General features: G+C 41.5%; 1 pseudogene; it reads right to left on the bottom strand.

Moving 5' to 3' along the window:
- Positions 1-266: 266 nt before the first annotated feature.
- On the bottom strand, positions 267-1,161 carry LOC102276359 (large ribosomal subunit protein mL53 pseudogene; annotated as a pseudogene).
- Between the last annotated feature and the right edge of the window lie 9,596 nt (positions 1,162-10,757).

Raw genomic sequence — 10,757 nt, 5'->3', positions numbered from 1 at the left:
TTATCAAATAATTAATATTTTAAAATAAATATTATGTCTCAAATTGTCTTTTCCTTCTCGGACTAAAGATAGTACCCCACTGAGAAACTACCTAAGGGGAATTTTGACACTCCGGTGTTTCTGTCGAGAACATATTTTTTTTTTTCCACAGATCATGTAGTATTTATTTTAAAAATAGGCATATAGGAGTACCCCTGCAGTTCAAACCTGCCGTTGTTCAAGGATCATTATAGACAGTATGCAAGATTTATTTTGGACAAAAAGTGTTGCTGGAATTTGGCGAAAATTGGTAGTAGGTACCCTGACTATATAGCACAGAACTTAAGATTAGAGCCCAACAGAAATATAGGATTTAACCCAAGAGGACAGTTCAAGTCATGACAGAAGACAAGATGCCCCAAAAATAAGAGAAAGGAGAGTAGTACTCCTTTATGGTTAAGACAAGGGACCCGAGAGGAAGAGAAGTTCCACAAGGAGTGTATTAAGAGTGGCAAACGCGACTGAAATGGAAAGATGAGGGCTGAGAAAACAGCATTTCTAATAGAGTAAGAGGTACCTTGAGTAGTGGAGGGAGAAGCCAAATTCAAAAGGGTTAAGCAGTGAGTGATGGTAAGAAACTGAAATAAATTCAAATTTGTCCGCACCCCTCGTCTTTCCTCATCCCAGAAACACTGGTTAAGTTTGTAGTCACAGGCCTCTTTTCTTTTTTTTGGCGTTCTGTGGCCCTCCAGATAGTGATATAAGTAATTAAGTTCTTCTTAAATAAGTGTCCTTCGCAGTCTTGGGTTAAAATCTGTTGACTGGTCTCTTGTGTGCTGTCAGCGCCCGGTACTGGCGCTAAGCTTGTCCCCGCGCGCCGCGGCGCCCCTGGCCTGGATGTGGGAGGCGAAAGCAGGGAGCATTTCCTGGGCCGTCGGGTGAGCGCCGCGCGTAATCAAGCGACGCCCGTCTCCGAAAGCACGTCCACGCAAGGCTGGGAGCCGTCGTGCTCACGTCCGCAATCACTGAGCAGCTGAGGTTCGTGGAGCGAACTTTCTCGCTGCTCACCGCCTGGAGGAAGGTCCTCGTCGATTCCACGTTCTTCTCGAAGGGGCAGAACTGAACCCGAACCTGCTTGACCGAGCGGAGCCCGGCCGAGCCAAGGCCGCCGCCATGGTGACATCCGCCCCGAGAACATATTTAAATAATACACAAGCCAACTTTCAAATTCATTTACTGTTATAGTGCTATCTAGATATACTTTGTCTTTTAGAATTTTCCGAGAATATTTGCCATAGGTATTTGACTCTTCAATTTCTTTTAAAATTAAGTTCTGTTATTGTTAGTGGATCCCAAGGAGAAATAAACCACCATTTAAATTACAAAACTTTTTAGGCAGCACATAAATCATTGGATTTTCAAGGTACTTTGATTACTTTTCATTTAATAGCCTAAATGAGGATATTTCATTACTTCCTAAAAAGAATATTAAAGTTACACAAACTTAAAATTATTTAATTTAACTTGTGGGGGGAAAATGCTTGCCAAATGCCGTAAATATCAGGTTTCTGTGCAGCCTGAATGCAAAATAAGGAGGTTTGAATGAGAAGCTTGAGGTGTTGCTGAGGAAAAGCTCATGGCTAAATATAGGACAGGTGGACAGTCAGTGAAAGAATCTGGAAAGGGAGTTTGTGATAAACCACTCACAAGGCATCCTGGGTCTCCCAGCTAGGCAGTAGAAGAGAAGGAAGGATCCCAAGTGTTGGGTGATGGAATTAAAGAACTAGTAATAATTCAGTGAGTAAGCTGCTTTCCCTGGAGAGCAGGTGTGTACCGAAAAGTCCTAATCTTCAAGACTAGAAGCAAGATCTCACTTAATTCTAATGTGAAAGGAGAAAGAACATGACAACAGGATTCTTTAAAAAAAAAATCTCTAGATCCTCAGCCTTGGAGAGTTTCTCAGATATTCCTAGAGATGTATCTAGAAATATTTAACCAGAAGCTTGAGGTCCTAGGGACCAAGTTCCCTTCTGAGCAGACAGAGGGCAAGCTTATTAGCCAACAGAACTTAGGTTGAAGGTTGAACTCCGGTCTCAGTGAAAAACTGTACTGAAAACCAATAGCAAGGCTGTTAATTGATAGAGAAATAAGATTTTAATGGAGATCACACATCTGTTAAATAGAATACCTCAATTTTACATTATTTTTTTCTGTTCTTATTTTTTAATCTAATTATCTGAAAGCAAATACTAAAGGCTGACGATGTCTGTATATGGGGCAAAGGGTCAACGTGTTGTTTTTCAATGATTTTTATTTCTATCCGCTATTTTGTATTTAAGGTGAAAATTGCAAATGTTTGAAATAAATAAGTTCTAAAAACAAAACCAATAATGATAATTGGGTCCAAATACCAGCAGCTCCCTGATGCTGGGAAAGATCAAAGGCAGGAGGAGAAGGAGACAACAGAGGACGAGATGGTTGGATGGCATCACTGATTCAATGGGCATGAGTCTGGGCAAGCTCGGGGAGATGGAGAAGGAAAGCCTGGCATGCTGCAGTCCATGTGGTCACAAAGAGTCAGACACGACTGAGTGACTGAACAACAACACAGAAGCTCAGACACACAAGTGCAGTAAAAGAAAGCAGGAGTGATGAAGAGACCAACTGGATCTCAGATGGATACCTGGAGGCTTGCCCCAAAGTATACCAGGCATAAAATTCTAGATTTGTATATGCCACCAGGCCTGGTTCTTATTGACTCATGAACTGACTGATTTTCATTGCTAGTAAAAAAAGGCAGGGATTCATGATATAGTTTTATTATTTAATAATTCATATTAATTATCAGAGCATTTGAAAACTACACAAAAATATACAAAGAAAATAAATACTCCATAATTCTGCAATTCAGAGATGAAACCAACACCATTAAACTCTGGTATTTATTCTTTTAATACATTTAATATTCTACATGCACACGTACACAGATCTCATTATTGCAAAAATAGGAAAATCCATTGCATACTCTTTGTAAAATGATGACGTTGTGATTGCGTATTTAGTTGTCTCTCCTACTAAGGAGGCAGGAAAAATATCTGGATTACCATCCATCGGTTTCCTACTTCTGAGCATAATACCTACCACAGGAAGATAGACATAATGCCTACATCTAAGTTTTTTAAATAAATATGCCAAATCGCCCCATGGCAGTTGTACCAACTTTAAAACCCACAAGCAATTACACGAAATTCATTTCCCTTTTCGTCCTTCACAAAACTGCGTCTTAGGACTTTTTAAGAATCTTTGCCATAGTGATGGGATGAATTTGTCACTGTTTTTCTGTATTTGTATTGCTAAGCTATTAAGCTTGATTAATTTTCATAAGGGTCATTGGAATTTGCTAAATAAACATTACCCCTTCAATGATTTTGCCTCGATTCTGCCTTTGCCAGTATTGCTTGTCGCCTCTTTAAAAGCTGAGTTAATGGTTTTATTTGTCCTTCTGTCAGCATCTTCTAAAAATAATGAGACTTTTCAGGTAGCACCACTTTTTTTGTTCATTTGAGTCAAATGCTAGGACGGGGCATTGTGTATGTTAGGCATCTAATCTGTGTGCTGTGCTGGGGAATCCTTCTTACCCCTGGAATAAATAATAACAGAGATAAAGGCAGCATTTTGGATAGGAAAATCGTGAGTGGTGGTGACAGCCAGAAAAGGATTCAGGTCCTGGCTTCTCTACTGATTCACTGAGTGACCTTAAACAAGGCAACTCAGGACCTCCCTGGTGGCCCAGGGGTTAAGACTCCATATTCCCAGTGTAGGGGGTGGGGTTCAATCCCTAGTCGGGGAAGTAAGATCCCACATGCCACACGGTGGGGCCACAGGCAAAAATGAGACAAACAAACAAAAAACAAAGTAACTCCCATGGCTCTCAAGTTCTCATTTAGGAGAGATAATGCTAGTTTGTCTTGCATTTGTGGCTACAAGGATCAAATGATATAAAATATGCATAAGCACAATATAAATGTAGGCTATTGCTATTCTTGCTACTCCTTTCTTTGAGAATAAATATTACATCCATCACCTGTTTTGAGGCAAATTGGCAAAGACAGCTTTCTTGTCAAGGCTAAAAATAAAACACAAGAGAGACTTGGTGTTGCCCAGGAGAACATATATGGGTATTGAAGTTTGCACTTTCCCAGGAAGCTAATAAAACGAAGTAAGAACTTATTCCACTGACACCTTAATGTCATTCTCAGTCATAACCCAATTTGCTCCACTTGTCTTCCTACAGAAGTGGAAATTTGTGCTGCAGAGAAGCACATTCGACTCCTTCTAAAGGGTTATTGGAACATGGTGGCGGTGGTGGGGGGGCTTATTTACTGACAAGGAACAGGAGCTGAGGGCTGAAGGAAGTACTAGGAAAGAATCCTAAATGAGCCTGGTTTTCCCATTTAAAATTTGAGAGAGCAAAAAAAGAAATTAAAAAATATATATCTTATATCCAGTCTTCCTCTACAGGCTAATTCAGACCCATGCCATTAACAAAGATTCTTACCCTTGGCTTCCTTGTCATTCAGGGACATTTCTAATTATTTCAGTGAGTAGTATATTTCTCAAAATGCTTACAACCAGATTATGATTACTTCATATTCACTTTAAAATAATTAAAAATATATGTCTTACGTGAGGAAATGAGATTATTCTGAAGCCATTCAGTGGTATGCATTTCTCCTTATTCAAGACAGGGGGAATCACTCCAAAAAAATTTTAGACAAGAGTCAGTAAGGACAAGAGGTCATGTTCCAGAGGTAAATACAGAGGTCAAAACCAAAATATGTAAGTGGAAAATGGGGCAGTCGTTACAGAGAAGCAGACAGAAGGAGGAACCAAGAAACAGAGCTCAACTGGATGGTACTGTTATTATTGTTCAATTGTTAAGTCGTATCCAACTCTTTGAGACCCCATGGACTGCAGCACGCCAGGCTTCCCTGTCCATCACCAGCTCCCAGAGATGGCTCAAACTCATATCCACTGAGTCAGTGATGCCAGCCAACCATCTCATCTCCGTCACCCTCCTCTCCTCCTGCCTTCAATCTTTCCCAGTATCAGGGTCTTCTCTAATGATTCCCCTCAGGTGGCCAAAGTCTTGGAGTTTCAGCTTCAGCATCAGTCCTTGCAATGAATATTCAGGGTTGACTTCCTTGATGATTAACTGCTTTGATCTTCATGCAGTCCAAGGGACTCTCAAGAGTCTTCTCCAGCACCACAATTTGAAAGCATCAATTCTTCAGATGGTATAGAAACCTTGTAAACCCAAGGGAAAAAATAGCAGAGTGAGAAGAGTGAGATAAGAGCTTGAAGAGCCCTTAGAAATGATTCTCCAATTTTCAGGATGACGAGAAAAAGCTCATAGTTGTGACAGCTCATCAGTGTGAGAGGTTTTGACCCAGCACTCACATCTATCATCTGCGCCTTTGCTGACAACCAGAATAAAGATTCTATGGGATTGCTTATATACCTACATCAGAAGCCAGGCATCAGTGGAAATCTAAGAGACCATCTACAAAATTATGTCCAATTTCCCAGAGGAAAGACAGATTTGGGGGTGGAAGAAAGGGTGATTCCCACGTAGGACACACAGACAGTGCATCCCTCATCCAAGTGACTTTCTATCTTGGCTGCATATTAGAATCAACTGGGGAGCTTTAAAAAATTCCAAGCACAATTAAAATAGAATCTCTGTAGGGAATCAAGCATCAGTATATTTTAATACTCCCTAGGTTAATTCTACTGTGCAACCAAGTTTGACAATCACTGCCTTCTCGTTAAGCGTATGAAGCTGTGGGGCAGGGCTTCGTGACCTGGAGGAGAGGTGAAGGTCAAAACTAGAAAGCAAAGCCTCTGTTCAGTGGTGAATTCAAGGCGCCTGTTCCAAAGTGGATGCTGAGTAGAATAAACCCAGTAGGAGATGTTGTAGAGTGGACAGAAGTGATGCAGTCTAGAGAATTTCCCAAGATGCAGTGCATTTCCATGTGCCATCTATGTACACAGAGGTCACAAGAGAACATATCAGCAAAGGACACCACCAGGCAGTTAGTACACTCTGGCTGTATTTTCTCAGTGCATTTCATCTTTACTTGTCTGAGGTGAGACCCATCACACCGGACACTGATCATTTACATGCTTGTCTTTCCTACTAGAGTAAAAGTTTCTGTCTTGAATCAGAGGCTATGATCTTTATTTTTTCACATTTTTGCCTACTTAGGATATTTCCCAGCTTAATAAATCTTTGTTAGTGAAGAAAAGGCAATCTTCCTGTACCTATAGAGTTGGTGGGGATGTCAATTTAAAAACTAAATATAGAACTATCACATGACGCAGCAATCCCACTAGTGGTCATATACCCAGAGAAAACCATAATTCAAAAAGGCACGTGCACTCCAGTATTTATTGCAGCATTATTTATAATAGCCATTATAAAGCATTCTAAATGTCCATCAACAGAGAAGATGTGGTACATACATACAATGGGATATTAGCCATAAAAAGGGACAAAACTGAGTCATTTGCAGAGACATGGATGGACCTAGAGACCGTCATACAGAGTGAAATAAGTCAGAAAAAGAAAAACACAAATATGTGGAATTTAGAAAAATGGCATAGATGATCTTTTTTGCAAAGCAGAAACAGAGACACAGACATAGAAAACAAATGTATGGATACCAAGGGGGAAAGCAGGTGTGCGAAGAATCAGGAGATTGGGATTGATATATAAATACTACTGACGCCATGTAAAAAACAGATAACTAAGGCGAACCTACTGTGAAACACAGGGAGCTCTCCTCAGTGCTCTGCGGTGACCTAAATGGGAAGGGAATTTAAAAAGAGGAGATATATATATACATAGAGCTGATTCATTTTGCAGTACAGTAGAAACGAACACACATTATAAAGCAACTATGCTGCTGCTACTGCTGCTAAGTTGCTTCAGTCGTGTCCGACTCTGTGCCACCCCATAGACGGCAGCCCACCAGGCTTCCCCGTCCCTGGGATTCTCCAGGCAAGAACACTGGAGTGGGTTGCCATTTCCTTCTCCAGTGCATGAAAGTGAAAAGGGAAAGTGAAGTCGCTCAGTCGTGTCCGACCCTCAGCGACCCCATGGACTGCAGCCTTCTAGGCTCCTCCATCCATGGGATTTTCCAGGCAAGAGTACTGGAGTGGGGTGCCATTGCTTTCTCCGATAAAGCAACTATACTCCAATACAGAACTGAAAAAAATCTTCGTTGAATAAGTGAGATTTGTTTGTGTGTGCATCACTCACAGAGCTTTTGTATGCAGTGTTAAGTACTCTTTCTCCTGTGATATTTATCAAATAAGAGATTTGAAACCCTTCAGTCAGAGGCACAAAGGAAAGGACGCACGCCTTTCTCATCGAGAGGTCTAGAAAATCAAGAAAATCCTTCTCTTTAAATAGCTCAGTTCATAAAGGTAAACACAGACCCTGTTATCAGAAGAGGAAAACATTAAGTTCAGACGAGGCATCGTTTGATTTTATGCAAACCCAAAGCTTAAGAAGGAAAAGATTTTAATTCCAGTCTATGATTCATAGTTAATTTATAAGGGAAAAGTTGCATTATTAAAAATGCCTCTAAAAAATCATCTGCTTCAGGAAGGTGGCTACATGATGTAAATGAAAGTTAACAGAGAAATTACTCTAGGTTCAAATGTTTTCCATGGCTGCCTCAGTCATTTTTTAAGTTGTATTGGTGTTCTGTTAAATAAAACTGCTGCTGCTGCTGCTGCTAAGTCGCTTCAGTCGTGTCCAACTCTGTGCGATCCCATAGACGGCAGCCCACCAGGCTCCCCCATCCCTGGGATTCTCCAGGCAAGAACAATGGAGTGGGTTGCCATTTCCTTCTCCAATGCATGAAAGTGAAAAGGGAAAGTGAAGTCGATCAGTTGTGTTCAACTCCTAGCGACCCCACGGACTGCAGCCTACCAGGCTCCTCCATCCATGGGATTTTCCAGGCAAGAGTACTGGAGTGGGGTGTCATTGCCTTCTCCGTCAAATAAAACTAAGTGTGTTCATAAAAAGAAAGACCTGCTTACCTGGTTACTGCTATAAAATTCAAATGCTTTAATAAAAGAGATTGTGCGTGAAGAACAAAACTATGTTATTGCAATCAACTAAAGTTCAGTCCACTCACTGATGTACTCAATATTTGTTGAGAATTCACCATTGGTATGTCCTTCCAGCCAGCATACATCCATTCAAATGAGTAGTTACTACATTTTATCATCAGTTTTTTTATATTGGATTCAATCGGAGATTGGCAAACAGACTAGACTTAGGTGGGACACAACTCAAGAATTCATTCATTCAATCACTGATTCACCAAATATGCACTGAGACCTGTCATGGTCCACACATTGTACTAACTAATAGGAATACAGCCGTGGATAAATAGGTGTGATCCCCGCTTCAATGGAGTTTACATTTAGTGGGAGTGTTGGGGAGAGAAAGACAGAAATTAAGTAAAACCAGAAAGAAACCAATAAATGCAAGCTGTGGCAATAGCACTGAAGGGAAAAAAATAAGACTGTGCAAACTAAGAGAAGGAACTAGTTCAGGAAAATCTGCTCGACAGAGGAACCACTTAAACAGAACACAGGAAAAACTGGAGTGTGTGGAGAGATGCTGAGACGGCAAGAACGAATACTTTGGTGGGGGGTGTGGGGGTGGGTAGAATGTGGCCAGTCACTATGTTCCTGCAGGATGAACAGAGAAAGATGTCTTAAGATTTATTATCAACAGAGATTAAGAGGGATTAGGAGCCCAGGCCAATTCAGGGCTTGGTTGAAACCAAGCCACCGAAGCTCTGAGGCAGAGGGCAAGACCAGCTCCAGTTACAGACTCAGTGAGCTTGATCAGAAATTTCAGTGACAAATCTTCCTCCAAAGACATCGTCTCAGGAGAAACCGTCCTGGACCTTAAAGAGACCAAATCTGTGAAGGCTCTGACACCCTCATCTAAAGCCTTGCCCTCATCCACACAGAGGCCCTCGGAGCACAAGGTGGCCAAGAGCATCACGTCTCCTCTGCAGATCTGCAAGTCAGCTGGGTGTTCAAGTTCCCAGTTGGCTGGGAAGAGCCAGCCTTCTAGTTCTGTGGACTCTTTTCCATTGGCTTCCTTTGGAGCCAATTAACCGTTAACCTCTCCTTTGGCCTTCCAGCATCCTGTGCAGGAATCCTGACATCAGGGCACTTGATAGTCTTGCCAAACTAAAGGAAAAGAAGCTCCTAAGTGCTGAACTTGCAAAAACCCCCAAAACAACACAAATACGACAAGCCACAGAATGGCATCGCCAGTGCCCGTGTATTTCAATAGGGGTATTTTAAAGCATTCTGTACAAACAAATGGGTGACACTGGATGTGTTTGTCTGAGGGGATGGAGGAGTTTAATGTATTTGAATACACAGCTTTCGGCTTTCCTAAGCACCAGAGCACATTTTCTCAGGCTATATTTAGGCAGTGGGTTTCCATGTTTAAGGAATTATGAATTATTGAAAACCACTTTGCAAAACCTTGGCAGCCATCCCAGAGCCGCAGTCTGAATCAGATTTTCTAAACTTCTAATATTTCTTCAGTGTAACCCTCTATGAAAGGAGTGCTTAAGAGAGATCAGAACACGAAATGGAGTGAGGATTTTGTCATGAAATAGCCAAATCAAGTGAAATAGCAAAATCCAGAATATCAGACTGGCAGTGAGAAGACCTGTGTTCTGATTCCACTTTGACCACTTCAAAATATCACATCAGGGTGGTCCAGGCGTTGAGAATCTGCCTGTCAATGGAGGGGACACAGGTTCAATCCCTGCTCCAGGAAGATCCCAGGTGCTGCAGAGCAACTAAGCCTGCGCGCCACGACTAGAGAGTAGCCACTGCTCTCTGCAACTAGAGAAAGCCTATGCACAGCCATGAAGACCCAGCACAGCCAAAATAAATAATAAAGCTTTTATTTGTTTAAATGCATGTTCATTTTTTAAAAGTCCAATCAATTTGAAAGATGTTCAGTTCAGTTCAGTCACTCAGTCATGTCCGAGTCTTTGCGACCCCATGAATCACAGCATGCCAGGCCTCCCTGTCCATCACCATCTCCCGGAGTTCACTCAAACTCATGTCCATCCAGTTGATGATGCCATCCAACCATCTTATCCCTCTGTCGTCCCCTTCTCCTCCTGCCCCCAATCCCTCCCAGCATCAGAGGGATTTTTTCAATGAGTCAACTCTTCACATGAGGTGGCCAAAGTACTGGAGTTTCAGCTTCAGCAGCAGTCCTTCCAATGAATATTCAGGACTGATCTCCTTTAGGATGGACTGGTTGGATCTCCTTGCAGTCCAAGGGACTCTCAAGAGTCTTCTTCAACACCACAGTTCAAAAGCATCAATTCTTTGGTGCTCAGCTTTCTTCACAGTCCAACTCTCACATCCATACATAGGACCAATTCTAAGGCCATGATTTTGAAGAAAATGGATTTAAAAATGATAATAAAACTGCCCTTTCCCTCTCCACTCAACTCTCTTCACTTATACATACTCTGATTTCATCAATGCTGCTTTTAAAAAACAACCAAATCTGGTCCAGAAATAAAATAATGAATTAAATCTGAATATGATTAAGTCTCTATATCCACTTTCTAGATGAATAAAATACAGGGGACTGGAGAACATGTTAAAGGAAAACTACAGAAATGTGATCAGCGAAATCCACGTGT

Source organism: Bos mutus, chromosome 27 (assembly GCF_027580195.1).
Source record: "Bos mutus isolate GX-2022 chromosome 27, NWIPB_WYAK_1.1, whole genome shotgun sequence".
Lineage (NCBI taxonomy): Eukaryota > Metazoa > Chordata > Mammalia > Artiodactyla > Bovidae > Bos > Bos mutus.
Note: the sequence above shows the minus strand (reverse complement) of the source record. Positions and strands in the feature narration are given on the sequence as shown.